The sequence below is a fragment of the Dromiciops gliroides genome, chromosome 2, assembly GCF_019393635.1.
Source record: "Dromiciops gliroides isolate mDroGli1 chromosome 2, mDroGli1.pri, whole genome shotgun sequence".
Classification (NCBI taxonomy): domain Eukaryota; kingdom Metazoa; phylum Chordata; class Mammalia; order Microbiotheria; family Microbiotheriidae; genus Dromiciops; species Dromiciops gliroides.
Genome location: NC_057862.1, coordinates 701,394,488 through 701,404,739, shown reverse-complemented (window position 1 = coordinate 701,404,739; position 10,252 = coordinate 701,394,488).

The window sequence follows — 10,252 nt, the reverse complement described above, 5'->3', positions numbered from 1 at the left end:
TGATGTTCTAGAACCAGAGGGTAAAATAGAAATTGAAATTATCCTCCAATCACCTCCTGAAAGATCCCAAAATGAAAACTCCCAGGAATATTATAGGCAAATTCCAGAGCCTCCGGGTCAAGTAGCATGCTTTAAGATGACCTGGGTAGGATATAATGGATGGAACTGATTCAAGCTAATAGTCACTTTAGATGTTGAGCAAAAATCAGACACTCCCAGGTCATTCAACAAGTAAAAGGAGGTTTATTCAAGTTGATAATCACAATTTCCTGAGAACTGGTTGATCTTCACCAATTCCCCATTCCCAGGCCAATGAATTGCCTTTGTCAATTCCAGATTTTTGATTGTCTTGTGGATCTTCCCCAAACAAACTCTCCCCTCCCAAAGATTCCCAAGTTTACTCCCTGGACTTTAGGTTATTAAGCAAAAAGATTCATTTACATTAAATAGCTTCTGTCCATGAGAAACTTCCTTTTCCCAAGGACAGTCTCAAAACTCCCTGTGTTCTGTTACCCCATAAACCCCTGTCCTCTGTTCCCAGCTTTGGGTATTCCCAGCTTCCCAGCTTTGTGATACCATGACCTATAGTTCCTCTGCCCCGATTAAAGGCCTTATTTTCTCCTATAATGTTTCCTTAATTTCCAGGTTAACAGTTCTTCAACTTGAATAGACAAAACTCACCTCATTTCCATATGGGAGCTCATCTGGTCAGCAGAACAAGATGTGGCCCTGTGCCATTCTGAGAACTCGGTCCTATCCGAAAGACCCTGATCTCACATGAGGAGACTTTTTATCCCTTTAGGTTGCCAGGCAACCTCACTAATTTGTCCAGAGATCCTCATAATACTGCCCAGAGAGAGGCACCTTGAACCTTTGCCCATTATATAAGTAGTTCCTCAGGACAGTTTTGGGAACTTTCAGGGGAAAACGCAAACTGGCCTAACCACATGGCAGGGAAAGGAAAGAACTCCAGCGGACAGTGGCCCTTTCACAAAGGCTGTCTTTGATAGTCCTCAGGTGAGTGGTCAATCTAATTTCAAGACTGCCTGAAGGGGGAAAAAAAGCAGCATTTATTATGAAACACCTACTAAGTGCCAGGCACTGAGTTAAGCACCTTATTAATATCTCCCCTGACCCTCACAACAAACCTTGCAAGGTAGGTGTCAGTATCCCCATCTTATGTTTACTTATGTAGTCAGGAAGATCTGGAAACAATATTGTTTCACTTTTGATTTTGCAACAAAAATTAGACTTTTCTCTCTTCTCTTTCTGCTCCCCCCCACCACCAGAATGTATGTAGTTAAGCTAAACAAAATTTCTTGTTGGTCACATCTAAAGAAAATTCTCTCTCCATCTGCATCCTGAATATTGCCTCTCTAGGAAGATAGAAGCAACACGTCACCATAACTGCTCAGGAATTGGTCAACCATTGCATTGATCAGAGTGCCTACATATGTATATACACCAATGTATACAATTAGTGTCCAATATTGCAGGGTATGAGAATTTCCTCTTTCCTCTTACCACACAAAATCTGGAGTTAGGAACCTCCCTTTTGTTTTTGTTTTTCTCTCTCCCACCTGACTACCTCTTGTTTGGGTCACAGAGAGGTAGAGGTGGTCAGCTTTGTCATGCGACAGGGACTGGTAGCCTGGGTCTCCCTCCCTTGCCAAAAGCTCAGCCAGACATCTAAAACACACTCGGACCCACAGACTCCACCTTTTTGGGTTAGAACTTTTGCATCTGTGTGTCTATCCCTTACCAGTGCTTGGCTTTTCCATGAGATGGGCAGATATCTGAACCACATTCAGACCATCAGATTGAATATCTCCTTAGACAGAACAATATCTGGGTACATCCATATGAGGTAAAAACAGGGGTTAACAGACAAACCTAAGACCTGAGCTCTAATTTAGATCTGAGCTCCAAGAGGGGCTATAATTTACAGACCCCAGTTCTAAAAGGGATTAATGGATAACTTAAGATTTGGGACTTCAGCAATACAAGTCAGGGTTAGGTTCTTGGTAACTGGTACCTGGAGATCTGGCTCCTATTCATTATCCCCATTAATCTCCACTCATAACAAGAACATAAAGAGGCAGGTCACAGAGACCCTAACTACAAGAAAAACATAGAGACAGGCTACAGAAATCCTAATTGATAAATGTTAATGCCCAGAAACTAGGCCTGAGAATGAAAAACACAGGGACACTCTGACCTTAGCAAGTTGAGGTACCACGTGCAGTTCACTTATGACCTGTAAACCCCCAAACACACCTCCAGGGAAAAGGTACCTGCCTCGGAGGTTGGCTCTTGCCCCCAGAAACTCCAAATTAGGGTAGACTCTCCATATAACTGTCTTTTCTTTCCCTATTAGAGAGACACCTTTCTCCTTTGGGGGCTCTCCCTGTGGTCACTCACAGTATTGCAATAAAACTAGGGAAACTGAGTCACTGAGTCTTGTCATTCTTTGGGTCGCCTCACAATCAATCTGATCTATTAAACCCACCCCACATCACTCCCATGGGTCTGAAAGGGAGTGTTCTGAAAGGTTCACCTCAGGTGCATCCTAAGAGATTGGACTGAATTAGAATTTACAAATTTGAAAAAGAAAGGCACGATCTATTATTGTAACACTGTTTGGCAAAAATAGCAGTTGGAATCCCAAGAAAACGGGCCTTCACATGGAAAGTTTCACTCTAATGCCATTTTGTACTTGGGCCGGTTTTGCAGGCGAGAAGGGAGATGGACAGAAGTTCCATATGTCCTAGCCTTTAGGACCTTAAGCCACCAGGCAAAACTATCCAAGCCTAAGGAGGCTATTGCTAACACAAAGAAGCCTTCTTCTTCACAGGAGCTCAATGAATTCTTTTTTTTTTTTTAAGTGAGGCAATTGGGGTTAAGTGACTTGCCCAGGGTCACACAGCTAGTAAGTGTTAAGTGTCTGAGGCCGGATTTGAACTCAGGTCCTCCTGAATCCAGGTCTGGTGCTCTATCCACTGTGCCATCTAGCTGCCCCTGCTTTTAAGATTTTTAAAAACAGGGATCTTGTGGTAGCCAAAAAGGGAAAAGGATTGTGCCTACTCCATAGAGCAAGCCTCACTAATAGCAGTGGCCAAAAAGTCTGCTATCAGCAGATATCCAGGTGGCCAAAATCCTGGCAGCTGGGGTAAATTGGTACACTGGAGTGGCCACCTTCCCTAATTCCTTGCCCCCAGTGCAGCTCCCAAGAGACTGGCCAAGTGAAAAACCCAGCTCTCTGCAGTCCAATACCCTGTGAACTCAGAATTTGGATGGCTGGGAACCAGCCAGGCCCCTGTTACAGACATTTCTCTTGCCAAACCCAGGGTCATGCTAGACAAAGGAGGTAAGTCTACAGGGGTAACCTCCATCTTAATCTCTCATTCAGGTCCCACTATTCCATCAAAGTAGCAGGTTGTGGGGAAAGGGGAAAGACCTCTTAAATGTAGGCCAACACTGCCTTTAATGTGTATGAATGAGGATCACAAATTTCATCATCCCTTCCTTGTTTTGCCATCCTCATCTTGGCCTTTATTGGGGCAGGATGTCAAGAAAAAGCAAGCTTGGGATTATAGCTCAGTGAGAAATTCCTAGCCTATGGGCTCTTAGTTCACTGCACAGACCAGAAGAAATAACCTGTAACTATCTCACAGATTTTGATCTGTTATATACTGCTACTTTTGAAATCTTTTGTAGTAGAAGAATTATTTGTAATGTATAAAAGTTGTAAAGAAAAAAAAAGTTTTTAAGTCTCTAACCATTGAACTGCACAGAATTAAGCTGTCACTTAACCCCAATTGCCTCACACACAAAAAAGGAAAAAATACAGTTGGTATGCCCAAATGGCTATAGAACTGTGCATACCCTTTGATCCAGCAATACCCCTAATAGGTTTATATCCCAAAGACATCTCCAAAAAGAGAAAAAGATCTATATGTATAAAAATATTTCTAGCAGCTCTTTTTGTGGTGGCTAAGAATTGGAAATCAAAGGAATGCCCATTAATTGGGGAATGGCTAAACAAACTGAGGTATATGATGGTGATGGAATATTATTGTGCTTTAAGAAATGACAAGCAGGGGGCAGCTAGGTGGCACAGTGGATAGAGCACCGGCCCTGGAGTTAGAAGGACCTGGGTTCAAATCCGACCTCAGACACTTAACACTTACTAGCTGTGTGACTCTGGGCAAGTCATTTAACCCCAATTGCCTCACTAAAAAAAAAAAAGAAAGAAAGAAATGACAAGCAGGGTGACTTCAGAAAGGCCTGGAAAGGCATGTATGAAATGATGTATTGTGTAGTGAGCAGAATCAAGAGAACATTGTACACAGAGACAGCAATATTTTTTGATGAAGAATTGTGAAAGTCTTCATTATTCTCAATAGTGCAATGATCCAAGACAATCCCAAAGGATTGTTGATGAAACATACTATCCCTCTCCAAAGAAAGAACAGATATTTATGGAACAGATTGAAGCATGCTATTTTTCACTTTCTTTAATTTTCTTTCTTTTCTTTTTTTTTTTTTTGGTGAGGCAATTGGGGTTAAGTGACTTGCCCAGGGTCACACAGCTAGTAAGTGTTAAGTGTCTGAGGTCAGATTTGAACTCAGGTACTCCTGACTCCAGGGCTGGTGCTCTATCCACTGAGCCACCTAGCTGCCCCCAATTTTCTTTCTTTTAATAAAGTTTTATTGTACAAAATGACAAATATGGGAATGTTTTACATTGTGGAAATATTTTAACTTACTGGCCTAATTTGGGGGGGACTAATCTGACTGGAGGGCTTAATCTGGGATTTATGACTAACTAGCTATCTGACTGCTATTAACTTAGTATGGGCTGTTTAAAATTTCTCCACACTGCTCCCAAATTGATAAACAAAAGATTAAGAAGCCTCTTAACTAAATAATCAAAGCAGAGTTTATTTATGAGATACTATTGAAAATTAAGAATACAGGGAAATAAAATGTACAACCTGACTCTTTCCACCTGGTGCCCCTGGAACTTTTTTAATACAATAAGGGCCGTCTTGCCTTAGGGTCTGTTCCACTTTCACTGCTCAGCTCCTTTCACTAACTCCAAGCCCCTACTTCTACCTTTCCTCTCCGTACTGCCACCTCTGAACCCCTGTGTTTCTCTCTCACCAACTTCTTCCGTTCTCCTAGTGCTCCAGTGTACTTCTGTTCTCTTAATCTTCGCTTTCTCCAAACTGTACTCTGTGCTGTACTTCTGTACTCTCCACTTCCTCCTGTTCTGTCTGTCTGTCTGCTCCGTCAGTCTGCCCTCTGCCGCCTTTGCCGCCCCCCATCCTTCTCCGTTCTTCTAATCTTGTGAGCTTCTTTCATCTTGTCTGCCCCCTTAATCTTGTCCTTCGGTCTCCCTTGCTGTCTAACTCCCAGGTCTATATATATATATTCCTTCCCTCCACTCAAATCTTGGGGCTTTTTGCGCCCCCATACACACCAAGCTAATCCGCCAGCCAGGGCTGCTGCTAGGGGCTTGGGGGGGGGGGGGCGAGGCGCTCGAGCCTCCTGTTCGTACCACACCCAGGGCTCCAGGGGCCGTGCCCCCGCTGTGTGCCTGGGACCTCTGCACAGGCTACGCCAGAGCCTGGCCTGGATGAGCCCAGGATCTCTCAGATAGATCCTCCCCCAGCTGTCTGACCTGGTGTCTTGTACAGCCCATGGGGCTTTGTGGCTCAGCTGAAGCAGAGGGGGAGGGGCACCAGCACCTCCCACACAGAAGAGACCCTGAGGGCCTAAGGCTTTCTAATCTCAGCCGAAAGGTAGGGTCCCCAAATCAAAATAAATTTCCACAACATAATCATACATGTTTAACCCATGTGTGATTATTTGCCACCCCAGGGAGGGGAGAGAGGAGGGAGGGAAAGAGGGATAAAAATTGGAATCAAAAACTATAAATAAATATATTTGTTATTAAAAACAAAATACATATATATGCCCCCCCCCAAATCCATCTTAATTGCTTCATTTACAGGACATTCTGCTATTTTGTTCTTTCATGTCTACAATCAAATTTTCCAAACTAAGTTTCTTGCTTTACTTTCTAAATATTCCATCTTATTTTCTCTCCTGTCACAGTACAGATTCTGGAGTTGAAAATGTACACCTGCTGAGTGCATGTCTGCACTCCAAACGTGTTACCCAGGAGATAGACCTGAGGAAGTCAAGTTGAGGTTGAGCTTCTGATGATCTTTACTTTTACTATGTTTTAGAATCTTGTGAAGAAAAAGAAACAGAAAATGCCCATCCTGGCATCCTGTGTGTTGGAGAACCTCGTGTTACTGATCTACACATGCTAAAGACACAAATATTTTTGAGAAATACTCTCTCAGGAAGAGCATTGCCAGAGAGAGGTCAGACCTTTGCTCATTCTTGCTAGAGCCCAGAAACTAATGCACATGGGCCATCTGGCCTTTTCTTTGGTGATCATTGGAATTCACCCTTCTTGCTTTCGGAAACCTCAGCTCTGAGAGTCAATATTGGATACACACGTCTCTACAGAGTGTGACATTTAAAATTCAATGTGGTGGTCACCAATTTCTGTCCCAAGTGTAGGGAAAATTAGCTGGGGTGTCTAATATATTTGTTATTTATAAATTAGCGGCTACTGCACCATATTTGGGCATTAATCATTTATTAAAGTATATTAGATATTAGTAAAGAGAGAACATGTGCCTCTGAAAGATAGGAACACCTAGAGAAGAGAGAAAATGGGGAACCCTAGAGGGCTGAGTCTGTACTCACCCAGTTCTGGTGCCCAAGAGAGCCAGGGTCTGTGCAAGCTTGCTGAGGGCAGGAGCAGAGCCCACCAATAAAGACTGTTCAAAGCTCATTGGTTAGCATCACTCAAATCTATTGGTTCACTGGATTTGAGGGCAGTTAGGTGCAGTCATGCTGATGTCAGAGCCCAGGGAATAGGTCCTCTGGCAGGAACAAAGCTTTCAGGTAGGTGTGGTTTGGGGGTCCCTGGAAGTCCCAAAACTCCTATTATTTTCTCACAAGAGAGACCTATGTTCTCTTCCTGTCCAAGACAGTCAAGAAACACACACACACACACACACAGAGTATTTGGAAATAGCTGACATGAATTCCCTCCTGAGCTCTCTTGGTTCAGTTTTTAGGACACAGGAAAATCAGCAGAGTGAACCAACACAGGCCAAATTTATGCTTATATGGAATTTATATGAAAAAGAAGCACGGTGAGTTTTCTACTTCTGATTCTAGCCAGGACTTCGACTTTTGTAGACACCCATAAGGTACAGAATTTTAGAAGAGGAGGACAAAATTCACAGAATAGCTCTCCAACTTGTTGTTAAAGGGACAAGACTGCGCTCTCCACCACCCCACCCCACCATAACCTTTCACTGGGCTCTACTTTTCTGTAGCCATGGCAGGTGGATAAGAAGGTATTTCTCGGTCTGTATGAGAGTTAGTATGAAGTCATGTTATGTTATGTATAAAATTGCATCATTCTGAAATTCTATAAATAAAGTGAAAGTTGCCCAAATGATCAGAAGATGGTAAGGACTTCTTTTGCCTTACATTTTACTACTAATGCTCACTGTGAACCAAGTTGTTCATTAACCGTACAAAATTGGCATAATGGAAGATGGCCTTTGGCACCATCATTGTTGGCCAAGAGCAGCATTTCTGCATGGATCCTAAACTCCTGACTGTAGTCACCCCTACCGATGCTAGAAGAAAATGACCATCAATTGTTCATGGGCCACCAGAGACTGGAAGAATATCTGATGTAGGAGGCAAAAAAGGGTTAATAGAAAATCTTAGATCCAAGCTCTAACTCAGATATTAGCTCTAAAAGGAAGTCAGACCCCAGTTAATGGATAACTTACAAGTCAAAATGCTAGGTTCTCATACCCACAGTGATCAGTATCCATAAAGGACCAAAACGGGTCAGGTCAAACTAACAATAAAGGAAATGGCAAGGCTATAGAAATTCTAATGAAAAATGGAGATATTTTGAAACTAGCCATGGGAATCAGAAAGAGACATGTGCAGAAAAGGCCAAATTTGTCCCCAGATTCACCTTATGATGTGTAAACCCCCAAAATGCACCTCCACTGAAAAAGGTACCGGCCTCAGGGGTTGGCTTAGGACACCAGGAACTCCAAATTAGGATAAGCCCTCCCCTGTAACACCCCTAGGTAGAGAATATTACCTCCCCAAGGTGATGATTATTATAATCAACTTAGCCATAGTATAAATATAACTGTCTTTCCTTTCCTTATTGGAGAGATACCTTTCCACCATTCTGGTTCTCTCCCTGTGGTCACAATAAAACTTAGGAAACTAAGTCACCGAGTCTTGTAATTCTTTTGGGACGACTCACAATCAATTTGACCCTAAATTCCATCCCACATCACATCTACCCGTCTGACCCGTCCAAGTGAGAGACTGACTGGTAGCTAATGATTGTAGTGTGGCTTCTCCAGCCAGCTGCCAATGGTCTGGTCCTCAGAGAGGGTCCAAAACGGGAAGCCAAGAAGGCCAGAATGGGCACACACGCTGGAAGGCTGGCGTGCTTTGCCGCAGCAAATACCCTTTTTCATCTCTAACCCTCCCAGCCCCCTCACCCTATGTCCCCTTCACACGTACCCCTCCCGTGGGGACATGACAAGCCGCAGTCTCCGCCTTTGGGGTGGCAAGCACAGTATAAGCGAGCTTTCGCCCTCACCGCCCTGGGACTAGCTAGAGGCCTGGCCTCCACACCTAGAGGCCCCTCCCTGCCATCCTGCCATCCGGCAGGGACAGCGAACCTGGCCCACTGAACCTTCCTGGGAGACCCAGGCACATTGCCATTGAGAACTGCAAAATTTACTGAGAACTGATTTCCCCCCAAGTCCCTTTTTTCCCAGGCAGGTGAATTGCCTGGGGCTGACTATCTTTGTCATTTCCAGACTCTTGATGGACTTATGGACCTTCCCCCAAGCAACTTATCCCCACCCAATGTTCCCCACCTTACTCCCAGGACTTTATGTTATTATGTAAAAAAGGTCCACCTACATTAAGTACTTTCTATTCAGAGTCAGTAAAGCCTATACTTAAATTAGGAGCTGTTCTATTATTTCTTTTGTCAAAGGTTCCTTTACATTAATTAGCTATGTCTCTCTGGAGCAATCTTTTGGTTCCCTTTTTGTTCTGTTACCCCATTAAACCAGGAGCTATAATTCCTTATTTCTCCTATATTGATTGTTTCCTTAATTTCCAGGTTAACATATGGGGGCTCTTTCTGGGATTTGAAGACTTTATGCCCAGCCAGCCACCGTTTTTGACCTCTGGATGCTTGGCGCCTGCAGGAATCTTTTGTGTTCCAGTCTGGACTCAAATTCGGAGGCCTGGCTTGGGTAAGGGTCTCTCAAATTCAGAACTCGCGTCCTTTTCGCTTGAGTTCCTAAAAAGCTCTTTGGTCAGGGGTCTGGTTATGTCCATGGATGATTTTTGTAATGGGTCCATTCTGACAGCTCCCCCAAAAGGGGATGGCTGCAGGTTTTTATGCACCATATGTGGCCACTCCAACAGGTCCTGAAAAGGACGGCTGCCGGGTTTTGTTTTCAAATCATGTGCCACATGATTGCAAGTGCTAGCAGAATTCAAGTCTGACCCACAACACTGGTGGCCACAGTGGGGTCACTCGTTTTTGAGTTTGGTCTTGATTCTGCCAGCTAAAGGCCCTGAGTGGGACTTTGCTTTTTTTCTTTTTCCTTTTTCAATGTCATTTTGAATCAATTAAGCGAGAATATGAATCTGAACCCTCCTCCCTTTAAAAAAAAAATGGGGAGGGGTGAGGAAAATAGGATTTTTGATAGGATGTTTTGTCCCTCAGGAAAAGGTCTAATTTTATAAAAAAAAATTTCTTTTGATCTGGCTCTATTATTTGTGCATGCTAAATTATCTTAAGACTATTTACCATTACTGTTTTTGTGTCTGTCCTTGTAGAATGCTATTTGTGTTAAAATGTTCTATATGTGTATGTGTGTGTCCCTTGCTGAGTCCTTTATCTTGCACTATGTTAGCAATCCTCTTTGCCACTTAAAGTAGAATTGTCAGAAAGGTAATTTACACAGAGGCAGTTAGACTTTGGCTTGATTTAATTTTTACCTGTTTTTAAGAAATTTGTTCAAACTTTAGTTGAGAATTGATCTTTAATATTAGTTTAAATCCAGGTTTTATGAATCCCAAAATCAAG